Below are 14,947 nucleotides of genomic sequence, written 5' to 3'. Positions count from 1 at the left end.
CCAAAGTTGATGTGCCGCAAGTTGGTAGATGATGACACGTCCTTGTAATCACACAATCTGTATGTGGCACGTGGTTTCAATTTACATGTCACACCATGGACAAATAATGTATGTACCTCAACATCATGTCATGATGATCATTATCTTTCAGCCATACTAAGTGATTGAAATGTAAAGTGTTTGATGTATCAAATGTAACATCCAAAAGCATAACACCAAGCTTGTGGAGTGCACTTAACTGACAATGTAACCTCTGTTAAACAGGAGATCCACAAGCAACTACAGCTGAAAACACCACCAACCTGCAGTGCCTGTCTCCCCCCCCCCCCCGGAACGTGAACTCTCTGATGCAGATTCCCTATGTTTCTTGGATGAGGATCAACAACCTGGCCCTTTAGGACTTCCAGGGCATACTATGTCTCAGGGCATCATTGTTCCCACCACCACCACAGCAACAACAACAGGCTGACCCCTGCTACAACGACCTGTGCGGCAGCCACCTCCACCATCACCACTGCTGCCAGCAACACTCTCCTGCCTCAGTGATTACCAACACCACCACACAAGCTGAGGATGCCAGGGAGAATGTGCTGGCGCGTCGAGTCCCAACACCACAGGTCCGTATCAGCAGGGCAGGTGGGAGGGCAACTGGGGGACAATCACAGGAGGACACTCAGACAGAAGCCCTGGCCACCATTGCAAGAGTATTTGGTGCATATGAACAGAACATAGGACAGATGGGCCAGGTTGTGGAGGAAGTGCTTGAGCTCCGCCGGCTGCTCAGGTCCATGGACACACATATGGGCCAAATAGTGGATCTCATGGGCCAGCTTGTGGGTGTTCTGAGGGACAGATATATGGCTCAAGTGACAGCTCTACTCCCCTCCAATGGCCAGCCTTCTGATACTCCCACCACCTCAGCTGCGGCCACAGAGAAGGGTGAGCTGTAAGACAATGACTCCTCAGACACCGCTGAGCCTGAAGCAGAGCCACCCCCCCCCCCCCTCCCCCTGCCAAACGCAGAAGGGGATGTCTGAGAAACACCACATGAGGATCTCATGGCAAAGCACCAACCAAATGCAAGTTGCTGAGCCAGCCATTTTGGCACTTGTGTTGCCCTTGACATTGACTTTGTTAACTATCCTAACCCACATTGCCATGTTGATGACAGGAGTTTGTTGGACTGTGTGACTACATCAATGTGGTGACTACTCTATTTGTCTCATTTACCATCACTGACAACTGATAAATTCACTTTGCACAATTTTAAAAACAATCACTTCTCTTTCACAAAAACATATTGAAAATAAACACTCTTTACACACCTATGTCTTTGTGTCAGTTCCATGTTTATCATAGTATGTACAATGTCAACTCAGATTCCAATGTACCACAAGCTCTGATGGTGACGAGGCATTGATAGGGTGAAGGAACCTAGAAAGACACAAGAGAGTGGTATTTAGTTGTCAGGTGATGCCATTACAGCAAAAACACACCACTAGTTAACAACATGAGCAATAACATCAACATAGACATGAGGTACCTGGAAAACAATATACTGTGCCACACACATCAGCCATTAGCACTGAGCCAACAACAGCCAGCAGTCAAAAGGCTCATGTATGCCTTGCCACTACCATCAAAGCCAACAGACATTGTCACTGTTGTACAAAGTCACTTACACTCAAGGGAAGTAGTAGTCGATGAGCTGTCGATGCAGGTCAACACCTTCCTCTTTTCCACTATCATCGTCACTGGGCATGTGTGGATTTGCAGCGGGGGCATCTGCTGCTCATCATCGTCCTGGAGCAGGGGCATCTCTTTGAGCAAGGCCAGGTTGTGGAGCATGCAGCATGCAACTATGATCTGACACACCCTTTGGGGAATAGTAGAGTAGTGCACCTCCGCTCTTGTCCAGACACCCGGAATCTACTTCAGAAGCCCAAAAGCACGCTCTACTACACAACGTGTCCTCCCATGAGAATCATTGCAGTGGGCTTGGGGTCCTTGGATCCCTCAGTTGGCTCAGCCACCAAGGCTGGTTGGGATATACGGAGTCACCTAGGACTGAGATACACAGACCAATTTTGTAATATAAACAGTAGCTGAGAACAGCATGTCTCACATACTGCACACTACTTGAGTATGAATGAGTTGTTCACTTAATAAAAGCTTACAGTAAAAAACATCTTAATACCAATTGTTAAACATTTCATACAATAAAGCCTCTTTATGCAATTTCCTTACCATTCATACATAACCAATACCGAGCCCTTACTTAAAAAACACATAATTAAAAGTACAGTTCCTCAATTCATAAATTCGAAAAAATCTCTTCATTGATCACTATTAGTCAATTTCTTCTTTGCTACTTCTATAAACTTCAAAAGTCTGCCAGTGAATTGTAAACCTTCTCCCTGCAGGCTGGCAATGACTGCTTGCCGGCATGATCGTATCAATTGACTATTAAAATCCTGCCTCAGCAGCCTCCTACGTTCCACTAATAGCAGTTTGTAGGAGCCATGTGCTGAACCGTGAAATTTGGCACAGACATGGGAGATAATCATATCCGCTTGGCATACCACTTGCACATTAATGGAATGGAAATGCTTCCTGTTACGGTAGATGTCCTCACGTGCCTGTGGTGGAACTAGGCCAACATATATGCAGTCAATGGCTCCAACCACATTAGGTATGTGTCCAAGATCATAAAAATCACCTTTCACATCTGCCAATTCATGTCTCCTTGGAAAGTGGATGTAGCAGTACTTGTAGGTCACAACATTGCAGACAGGACCTCACAAAGCACCATGCTGAACATAGCTTGAAACATCCCACCGGCGATGGCCACCGTGTACTGAAAAGAACCAGAGGCAAAGAAATGCAGGACCGCGATCACCTTAACTGTTGGCGTCATAGCAGTCAGATAGGTTCTGTGAGGCCTCGGATGAGGCCCCAACTGACCACATAGGTCTTGAAGGCTAAGGCGATCCAGATGGAATTATGATGTCCTCATCCTCCATGTTCACCAGCACTGGGAAAGCCCAATGCACATTTGGTAATCTCCTACATAATATGAAAGAGGACACATGTAAATTTAATTCACCAATGAGATGTGTCAAACATCTTACATATTGACTAACACAGCGCCAACATTGACAGGACTGTAACAACAGCTTAATGCACACGTGACATGCAGAGACACCTTGATCTCAAGTAGTCGTCATGTGGTCAGTATGTACATACTGACTACTTCCAAATCAGAATCTGACTATGTGAATGGTAAATGATACACTCCTACATCTTGTGTCACAGCACAACACTGTGTAGGTGACACAGCACATGTGGCAAACAGCAACACTGCTGATTTCTAAGTAGCTGATGTACCTGCCACACCTTCTTGCTTAAGTCACACAGAGCACAGCTTATTTACACAGTGAGCACAGTGTGTGTAAGCTGATCAGCTATCAAAATGAATACAGCAATGTACACAGTGAAATAGGCACAATATGTGGGCAGTCCATCATTACTGTGGGTTGATTAGCCACCTTACACATTGACATGTTCACAAATACACACAAGACTCTATTACACACCAGATCTGTTTACATGCACACAAATATCAAATGTGGCTTGTGAGAAAGTACATGCCAATGCATGCAGTCGTGTGCTTTGACATGACATGTGTGGACATCAGTGAATTAAATGTCACACTTGCATTTAACTTTATAACCAGGTGCTAGAATACATTGTAAAGGTATAGTGTTCAATGATGAAGATTGGCTAATGCCAATGCAATAGCAAAATGTGTCCATAGGTGTAGTAGGCGTGCACCGCCACCATGGTCACGGTCATTGGCCACAAATGAAAGATGCCAAATTGCGGTGGAGACCACCTGACCCCTGCGGTGTGACACCGCATATGTCAATGCCATTGCAGCCAATGGGAACCGCCATTTCGCTACTGCAATGCATTTTTTAAACTCGAGGTAGGCGTGCTCTGCCACCACGGGCCCGGTCAATGGATACAATTGAAAGATGCCTGATTGCAGAAGACACCGCCTGGCCCCGCGGTGTGACACTGCCTATGCCAATGCCATTTCAGCCAATGGGAACCACCATCATTGTAGTGCAATGCATTTTTAAAACTCGCGGTAGGCGTGCTCTGCCACTGCGGCCCCATTCATTGGATACAATTGAAAGATGCCTGATTGTGGAAGACTTATTTACAACAAGGGGTGGTGATGGACAGAATTGGCTTTTGTAGTTTGGTTTGCCCTGTTCCCATCATGCACTGGGACAGGAACAGACTAATTTGCATACAGCCAGGTTCTGAAACTGGGATGGTGCAATGAGCTAAAAAACGGTGTTGGATCTAGCCCTGATCTCTTGACTGGGTGAGAGTATTCTGCTTTATTCAGAGACTCTGTCCCTCACCACCCCTTGTTGTAAATAATTTTGTCCACCCTAAGCGTGGAAGGGTATACTCAGACATGAGTCCCTTGCTCATTGCACCATCAGGATTCAAGCAAGCCGGGCCGAAGACGGCTGTAATGCCAGAAACCGGTCCCCGGAAGCTTGTTTCCTTCCCAGTGTAAGAATTGGCTTTTGTAGTTTGGTTTGCCCTGTTCCCATCATGCACTGGGACAGGAACAGACTAATTTGCATACAGCCAGGTTCTGAAACTGGGATGGTGCAATGAGCTAAAAAACGGTGTTGGATCTAGCCCTGATCTCTTGACTGGGTGAGAGTATTCTGCTTTATTCAGAGACTCTGTCCCTCACCACCCCTTGTTGTAAATGATTGTGGAAGACACCGCCTAGCCCCCGCGGTGTGACACCGCATATGCCAATCCCATTGCAGGCAATGGGAACCGCCAACGTGGTAGTGCAATGCATTTTTGAAACTCGCGATAGGCGTGCACCGCCACCGTTGTCCCGGTCATTGGATACAATTGAAAGATGCAAACCAGGCAGACCAATTGCAACAGCGGAGTACCACTGAAACAACCCTAGGGGCCTATAAATGTCTGTGAGAGAGCTACACATGTCACTTGCATTCAGACACTGCTGCCTGCTATTCATCTCCACCAACTGCTGCTTTACCTGTACTCTGGACCCAGTGATGGCGCAAACAGAGAACATGTAGGGCCCCTCCCTTCACCACAGAGGAGCTGGAGGTCCTTGTGGACGAGGTCATTGCACAGTATGGGAGGCTATATGGTGCCACCCTGCCAGTGGCCCCGCCTCACAAGAGTACACACATGCCTGAGCCCTTAGGCACGCAGTCATCCACACACAGCACATAGCAGCAGCAGTCTAAGCGTACCAGCCACCATAAACCATCACCACAACACAAAACAAGCACACATGACCGCAAAATTAAAAGCCCATCACAGGACACTCAGGGACATAGGGCAAAGAAGCATGCATCCACATTACCTGCGTCCAAATCATCACCATCCAAGGTCACTCCCATCCCCACACCTGATCCCACAGACACAAAAACACTTGCCCTGCCTGCTGTGAACCTGGTGCCTGCCACAACTATGCCAAAAGACATTCAGAAGGCAGATTCACCCTCAAATCCCACCCTGTCACGGTTGAATATCCTCAGGATCAGCTTGTAGCTGAGGATGGTCCACCTCTTGATAGCCCCAAGCCAGAAGAGCCGTAAAGGCACTGGACAGCGAGGTGATCAAGTGGGGGAAGGAAAGGAAGGGAACTGCTGGGAGGGAGATCTGAGAAGACAAGAAAAATAATCAACACACGTTTAATTTCCTAAACACGCTAGAAGATCCTTTCCAACAGTTTATCGTTAAATATGTATTTGTAAACCCATGCAATGTACCTGTAAAGAAAAATAACACAACGCTGTAACAAGACACATGAAACCATCTGCATCAATATACAATCTTAATCATGATTACCAACATCGTATTACATGAAAACACATTCTATACCATAACACACATACCCTTCTAAGACTCCTAACTGCATCACAGAGAAACAAGGGTAGTCCGTACCTCTCTGAGAACCCCTGTTAATTAGAGTCAAGAAAACAGCACACCATTAAATCAGAAGGACATCACGTAGATAGGAACAGCAATAAAAGAACTGGCTTGGAACATTCAGATCATGCTCCTAATTTATCCACCTGAATATGTGTATAGAATGACATGTACATCTCCGCCATGCAGTCAAGACTTTTTGATCCAAAGCATTAAAGAATATCAAGGTCCCGACCAGTAGCCATTTTGCAATAGTGTCCCATAGAAAGTTTCACTAAGTCTCTGTTCTCCCCAGAAAGCGAGAACCACTGCACCCACAACAACCCAACAACCACCTTTATATCCGTCTCCTTATTCTTTCCCTCCTCGATATGGGGGTCTCCGTGTATAACTACGCGGATGACCTCCAGCTTGTTTTTGATCTTTCTTCTCCCTTGCACTCCTTACCCAAATGTTATGTTATGTTATGTTATGTTATTTTTTCTTTTGTATAGCGCAACGGCTACTCAAAAAGAGTGTCCCGGCGCTTTAGGTAAGGAGAACTACATCACCATAACATAACACAGTAAAATGAAGAAACAAGAAAAACACAGTTAAAAAAGGGAAACTGAGAGGCCTACTGGATGAACAATCAGGTTTAAGACCTCTCCTAAAAGCAAGAAGACTAGTGGCTCCCCGGAGTGAGAGCGGAAGTGAATTCCACATCTGTGGTGCCAGCAAACCGAAGGAGCGGCCACCCAGGCGCGCTCTCTTCACTCGCGGAACAGCCGCCAGGAATAAAGATTCTGACCTCAACGAGCGAGCCGGATGGTAGAAGGCAAGTCTCTTTTGGAGGTACTTTGCTCCCACCGCATGGAGAGCCTTATAGGCCAGAGTCATTGCCTTAAAGGCAATCCGTTTGCGGATGGGTAGCCAGTGCAGCGTCAGCAATAGACCCGAAGCGCTGGCACGTCTATTAAGACCAAAGATGGCCCTGGCCGCCGCATTCTGCGCGACTTGCAGCCGCTGCAGCAAGTACTCTGGAAGGCCCAGGTAAAGAACGTTCGAATAATCTAACCTAGAGCCGATCAGAGCCTGCACGGTCAGCTTCCTGTGTTCCTCAGACAGCAGAGGTAAAAACCTCCGCAACATCTTTAGTAGGCCAAAACAGGTGCCAGTCACCCCGAGGATCTGGGCTTTCATCGTTAGCCCCTTGTCCATCTTAACCCCCAAGTTCTTAGCCATTAGGGAGGAACAAGACGGTGGGAACATATCGATGGGCCACCAGGCCTGCCAGATTGGCTCCGTGTCGCACCCAAAGAAGAGTACCTCGGACTTCCACTCCACCTTAGTTTTTATTTCAGACTGGATGAATCGCAATCAACTGAAGCTCAATCTGGACAAGACGGAGCTGGTCCTGACTGGCCCTTCCTCTTCCCCTTGGTCGGCCGCTTTTTGGCCTTCCACCTTTGGCCCCCCTCCTTTACCAGCGGCCTCGGCAAAGACCTTGGGGATTAAAGTCAGCCGGGACCTCTCTATGCATGCCCAGATCAGCTCAGTTGTCTCCTCCTGTTTTCTTTCCCTCCGAATCATCCGAAAGGTGTCCCGTTTCTTTTCTCCTAATGCCCTTAAGCTCATTATCCTGGCAATGATTCTCTCCCGTCTCGATTACGGGAACAGCCTGTATGTGGGCATTCAGGCTTACGAACTTCGCCGCCTAGAGGCTGTTCAGAATCAGACCGCCCACCTCATCCTCCACCTCCCCAAGTCCTCCCACATTACCCCTGTTTTGAAAGCCCTTCATTGGCTCCCTATTTCTCAGAGATCCCTCTTTAAGATGGGCTGCCTGGCCTTCATGGCTCGGACCCGCATAGGCCCAGCCTTCATTAACTCCCTCATCACTCCCTACACTCCCAACCGTTCCCTCCGCTCCTCTAATCAGTTCCTTTCCAATGTACCTCGGTTTCGCAGATCCAAAACTGGAGGCACCAGATTCTCTGTTTTGGGTCCCTCTTTCTGGAACAGTCTCCCTCTGTCGATCAGATCAATCACCGTCTACTCTCAATTCCGCAAGGCCCTAAAAACTCATTTGTTTTCTATTGCGTACTCTTGCTAAACAGTACTGGCTTCTCCCACCTCCCTCAGCCCTTACCTCTAGCGCCAGGAAGCCGTTTGGTCACAGTGCGCTTTATTAAGAATCTTTTTCATTTCATTTAATTTCATTTCATTCATTTCATTTCATTTCATTTCACTGCAGAGGGGGCAAGCATAAAATAAGAAAGGCTTCTGAACCAAGTACCAAGACAGAATACACAAATGCAAGCCCTACCTCACCGGACCAAGGTGGGAGTCTGGAGAAGCAGAACGGGGGAAAGCAGGAAGTAGAAAACAGTGAGCAGTGCGAAGCACCCCAACCTCATCGGAGCAGGAATAACAGCATCCACCTCTCTCCGAGTCACAACAAAGAATTTTCGACACGGTTTCTAAGTCCATCTTCATTTTCTGGGCAGTACGTAAGCACGTCACGTCACGTACCAGAGGCTCATGGGGGTTGTAGTGTCAGTTTCTTCCGTGTTCCCTGCAACGTTGTAAACCTGTTTTTACAGTAAGCGCTATAGATCTTAGTATATATGACGCTCTGATGGAATTTGCAACACATCCACACCCCTGTGATGCAGGGACAAGTGAGCAAAGTGGGGTCTTTACCTCAGAATCAGAGGATGCAGGGGAAAAAGCAAGGCCACACCAAGCGTACCACTAGTTCCAGCAAATCACCACAGGGAGAGCCACCTGCACCTGCTGCACCTTTGGGGAAGAGCGAGGCTGTTGTGCCCCCTTACTTCCCACTCCAACCATGACACTTGTGGGATATCGGATCCCCAAACAGTTGAGACCCAGCCCTCAACATTCCCCCTCAGCCACTGAGCCTTCACACAGCATATCACCACCTCCACGCCCCACCACTCCACCTGGTCAAAGCAGCCCTCTGGCTCCCACATCCACGGATCCCTCTACCTCAGCCAGTTCTCTCCCTCCCAAGTCCAGTCCACCAACTGACCCCGACAATCAGCCCCCTCCCAGTTCAACTTCAGGCCAAAGTTGAAGCCAAGTCCCCCTCCCCACACCATTTCTCCCACAGCGGTACCTGGACTGCCGATTCAAAACCCTTGACCTGTGGTGATTCCCATGACAGTAGACTGTGTTATCCATTTCATGTGCAAGTTAAAATGCACATATGTGTGGACTAGAAATTTGGACTGGCCAATGACCTTGATGTTTTGCACTTTTGATGCCTATCCAGAGATAATGTAATAAAGACGGTTACTCATGCTGTGTGCTTTTTTGCTGCCCTTGCTAATGAAAAAGTGCCATATCGTTGTGTATGTTCATGTGACACATGATCTGTATTCCACATTCACATTGGCAATTACTTGTTTTTCTTTTTCAGAAATTGTCAGAAGTTACAGGCACTTTCGTGCTTCTTGACTAAGAGGCTTGAGAGTGCAATGATGGTTTTCTGTGATGATGTCCTCATATCCTAATCATTCTCTTGTCATGTCTCCAATTTTGTACACATGTCATATTCTGATGCTGTACCACAACAGAAGGGAATTCTAGCCACAGGATAACTTGTGTGATGGCCAGGTCCGTCATATCTGTGGGATGTCTTGTGATGTGTGAACAGCAGTGTAGATGTGTAGTCATCTTGTGTAGGCCTGGCTTCATAGTCACATGGGTACATTAGAATGTGTTAATTTGAGTAGTCATACAATGTTATTGGCCCAACATTGTCAGAAGTGTTGATGTGTCTGTGAACCTGAACATGAAACCTACACACATGTATGACACAGGTCATGAGGGCCTGTTTGTTTACATTCTCAGGCATGTGCTTTAGATTGTGGGCACCCGTAGGAGTTGTTTGTGGAGCACTGTACAGTGTGTCAGTGTGACCTTGCAATCCTGGGGTACACCTACTTGTTCTCGTTGTCAGTTGTGAGTATGCGGAGTGTATCACTGCAATGTCTGTGTTGTGTTTTGTTGCTCTTCCATGACTCTTGTTTAGGTTTGTGCTCACTGTGCTGACCTGCTCAGGCAAACTGACGTTATATGTGACATTTCTCATACATTGCTGTCACTTGACACATTTTTGGCACAAGTATGTGTATTCAAGACCAATGTACCACTCACGAGAGTTTTACCATTTGTTATGTGGTGTTTTCTTCTACTTGATTGCAGTCATGGTTGCTCATATACAGTGAATATATTTTACCAGCCCAGTCCTCTAGTCATGTTGGATGTGTCTGTGTTTTCCTAAGTTGTGCAGCAGTAGGTGATAGCTAAAGTGTATGTCTGTTTGCTGAGGTACTGCTATTCCTTCTGAGTGCGATGTGATCTGTGCCCTGTGATGATTTGTGGTGTGGAAGTTCATGGTAAAGCACTCAGACATGTATTATACTGGTTTTGTTGGTGTTCACACACTGCTTACTGTGAATGCACTGCTGTCAGTGAATGTTGCCTTGTCCTAGCCAGGTGTGAGTCCCCTGATGTCCAGCTGAGTTTGCGGTGTGATGATTTTGTATGTGCATATGATTGTTTTTGTTGTTGATGGATGCAGTCTTTGGCCTGTGTTGGCTCTTTCTACTGAAAGTTTCATATGTGTGTAACGTTATATTTGCATGACATTATGTGTGATGAGTTTGTGCATTGTAATACATTCTGACGTGTAGTGAATATGTAGTGTGCTTTTCTTGTGTGAATGTCACATGCATCAATTTGGAGTCTTGTTAATTAGCTTGTTTTTAGTGCACAATAAGGCTATGTCCTTCTTTGTTTGACCTGTCACTTGTCAGGAATGTGCACATGCATGCTTGTGCTACACATGAACAGCATGCTCACTTGGTAACTGGTGTAGTGTGCATGTTTGTGTTAGCAGATTTGTTGTATCACAGTTAGTGTTCATGATTGGCATTTGATAATGCATTTTCAGATTGGGTGTGGGAGGGTGTCTGTGCAGTTGACCAGAGTGAAAATGTTGTGTATCCACTGTTTGCCTGCACATGGCTGAGCTTGTTGGACTTCTTTGGATGTTGTTTGTGAGACATGTGTTTGGCAATTGGATTTTGATGAGCATTGGTTCAGACATCCCTGAGTGGGATTCTGACATTTGCAGATATACACCAGAGTGTGTGATTGGTTATCAGGAAACTCACAGGACCTTATTAGCATCCTTATCTTTGTTTTCAACAGGTGTTGAGTAGTGAAGGTGTGAGATGGGTAGATGAGGTGTATGTGTGAGGTCATACTTGGGTTTGACAGTCAGGGAGTGTGACAATGAACCAAGAGTGTTGTGCTGGTGGCATACACATGTCAAGGTAGTTGACACAGGTGCGGGGCTGGTCACTGTATGGCTTATGACAGTTCCTATAATTCCTGTGCCAATAAATAGCTTGCGTTGCTGTATGACAGGGATATTGCACAGATGTTACTTTATTCCAATTTCAAGCACTGTGCTCTGGTCTAGGAGTGGTGTGATGTGTTGCTCCTCTTGCATGTTATGTGCAAATGCTATGTGGGTTTATCCATGTTTTCCCTGCACTGGGCACTACACTTTAGGCTACTCTATTTATTGTCATACATTGCTGCTGACTTATGATATGTCTATGAGGCTACATTTCAGTGTGTGAGCTGTCTGACATGCAGTGTGCACAGTTGCATGGTTGTTAATGTGCACATTGACTCTTTATTTCTTCAATTACTCACTTTGTTTCACATGAGTGGAAGGCAGGTGTGAGGAGGAGGGTTGTCCTGAGTCTCAGGTCAGAGTTTCCTGCTGCAAGGATGGACTCTTGTTGACACTCTGGCATTCATTCACTACTTTGTAATTGGTGCTCTTTTTGTTGAGGTGGAGTGATGGTGTGTGGGCGTTCTGTGAGTTGGGAGTGTAGTCAGTGTTGTTGCTGTACTGAACATACTCACATTATATCATTAATTTCAGCACTGCACTTGTGAGTGAAATGCACAGTGGTGCTTACTTTGAGTTTTCAGTTTGAGTCAGAAATGTTGTTCTGTGTTGCATGTTATGGGTTGTCATTGTGTGATATGGTCTGCCATTGTATGTGATGGGCTTATCAATGTTTGCTTGGAGGCTGCGCTGATGTGTGATTGTGTGGCAGTGGTGTGTAATCTGCTGTGTCAACTACCTGGCCTCACTGACTCATTCCAAAACCTTGTTGGCCTACTGTGAAGTACACATACACACCCTACTTGGTCTGCCCTCCGCTGTTCCACATTGTATGTGGACTGACCCTTATGTGTGTGCAATGTTGACCATAGTCATTTTGGAGGGACTCTTACCTCGCCCCACACTCATGTTCTTATTCAGTGGCTGGTGATCTTAATGAGATGTCACTGTAGACAGGGTCCCTGCACATGACCTCTTGCTGCAGCTGTGTTGTGCAGAGTGGTGCTCCTTTTATGTTACATGTGGTGTGGATGTTGTGATGTTGGTCTTGCTTGTCTGGGACAATGTCCTGCACTCCTACTACATTGTGGGCAGGTTTTCCAGCGGATTCACAGCTGTGATGACATGACCGGCACGACTGGGCTAGTTGCTGTAATTTCTATGGTGATGGGTGACCCCGATGCAGAGTTGTCAATTTGTGACGTGCAGGACATGTGTACGTACACTGGGGGATATGTTCCTGCCTCCACCAGGGTGTCTGATGTAGACAGCACACGTATTTCAGCACAACAGTTGTGGTTGTATGCAGGGATGTATTGTTGACTCACCTGCAGTGTTGACCACGATGGCATCTTATCTGCTGGTAGTGGATGAGGTCCAGCAGCGGAAGGGCTTGTAGAGCTAGATCCATGGCGGCCAGGACCGTGTGGCGGTGCCTCGGATTCGAGTTTCTATCCCTGCAGTTGTGCTTCCGCTGTCTCTGGGTGGCTGGTTTGTCCGCTGCGTTCTGATGGGCTCTTTGAGTCATCGTGATTTGTCCGGCGGTCGTCACGTCATTCTGCACAGCAGTCTTTCTCTATTGGCTCCCTCCACCACTGTTGCAGAACGAAAGTTCTGTCAAATCTGTAAGCACCGTGACGGATGGGAAATGGGCTATCTCTGCCCATTGTAATATGGTGGACGCGAGGACCGCCGCTGGAGTAAGTAAATAGACGTTTTCTGCCAGAACTGCGGAGGTGCCTAGAACAGCCACCAAATCGACCCCTATATTCGGTCAACTGAAAAAGTTTTTCCAATGACTAAGTGGCACTGAAAATCAACAGCAGGAGGTATGAACATGCCTGATTCTAAACATTGCCATTGGACTACTTTGGGCGAAAGCATAAAAACATGTAGTGCTTTTTATCTTCACTTATGTGGAGTTGTTTTTTATGAAACAATCTAGATAAGTGTAACTCCCAAAGATAATTTAAATAAACCAATTTACCAGCAAGTAATCAGAGCATTTGCTTTGTTTGTTCTTGACGACAACTTAAGTGGTCAACTACTGAATATTTAAAAGATGATGAGAGCCTCGAATCTTACCTAAATCATTTCATGTTACAATTGCTCTGTATATGAGAATTGTAGACTAGGTGCCTTGAATTGTTGAAAATGTTATTTATTATGGAACCCTCAAAGAAGCTATTCAGGACGTCCTGAATTGTTGTTCCATATGTAAAGCCATACGTGCCAGATGTTTGATATCCTTTAAAAAAAACATGCATAATTATGGTCCAAGAGGCTATGTTATTAAGGCCAACGTAGTACAGGAGGCTGACTATAACTTCAAAGATGCAGGTTGGAGGATGTGGAAAAGATGGTTTAAGAAAATCTAACTGATTCTGATTAGGTTGTGTTCCACTAATGCTCCATGTCTAATTCATTAAAAATAAAAAATGTCAATGGGATGTTGTAGCCATTTCCCCACCCACTGATTCTTAACACTTACTTTTTCACTAATGTGAATCGCAGGTAGGACAAGTACACAGATCCAGATTCACAAAACTTTTTCTGAGATTACATATGTTTTGCTTCTGTTTTCGAAAGTTAATCACTCCTGAATACCGAGGCCGGACTCAAAAAGAATTTTCTGTGAGTGGTGTTTTATTCCAGTCATAGCTGTGTTTCACCCATGACTTTCTAGTAGTATAGCATGCTTTTCTCAATAGGTAAGACTGTTTTACTTCAGGAAGTAGATGAGTAAGTCATACCTAAACCTGGAGTAAAGCACAACTGTTTGTTGAATATAATTTGTAAATCTAACCTAGAGTATTATGATGTTAACATTTCCATTGATGGGCAATATGTTAAGTGTGGAGGACATAAAGTGCATCATACATTTAAAAGAGCAAGTTGAGCGCTATAACTCATTTATCAACACGTTTACATAACAGCTGTAAATTGAAAGTTAATTCCATCTGTGTCTTTTTGCTCAACAGCCTTTCCAGGCGTGCTGGCTCGATGTGGCCCAATGTTCTGCCTTTTGGCGCAATCAAGTGTCCAAAGCTAAGTCTGGTTGGAATTAAATTTAATCAAAGAGAAAGATACCTCTGTGTTTTGCTATTTGATCATTTTTCTCCTTGAACTTTCAGACTGGTTGATTTAAATATGAAATATGCAGAGCAACTTTAACCTTCGAAAGCATTGGGCAATGTACCCTAAATGATTCATTGGAAAATGTAATTGCCCTTATTTTATGGAGTGCCTTGTGAGGAATAAAATTTCAGAACGGAGTCGTGTCGAGCTTAAATCAGAGAATATTCCAGGAATTCCAACACTGCATCTAACTCTCAGTTGCTTTTGTTAAGAAGACAGTCCTGCAAGTTCAAGGTTTGGTGTTAAAATTACTTGACTTTTAGATATCCTGTTCCTATTGCTAAGCATCCAACGATGTTTATTAACTTTCAATTTGGGAATGGAATCATTGGTGCTGGTGGTCTGTGTATACCTTTATTT

Source organism: Lissotriton helveticus, chromosome 10 (assembly GCF_964261635.1).
Source record: "Lissotriton helveticus chromosome 10, aLisHel1.1, whole genome shotgun sequence".
In the NCBI taxonomy this organism is placed as follows: domain Eukaryota; kingdom Metazoa; phylum Chordata; class Amphibia; order Caudata; family Salamandridae; genus Lissotriton; species Lissotriton helveticus.
Note: the sequence above shows the minus strand (reverse complement) of the source record.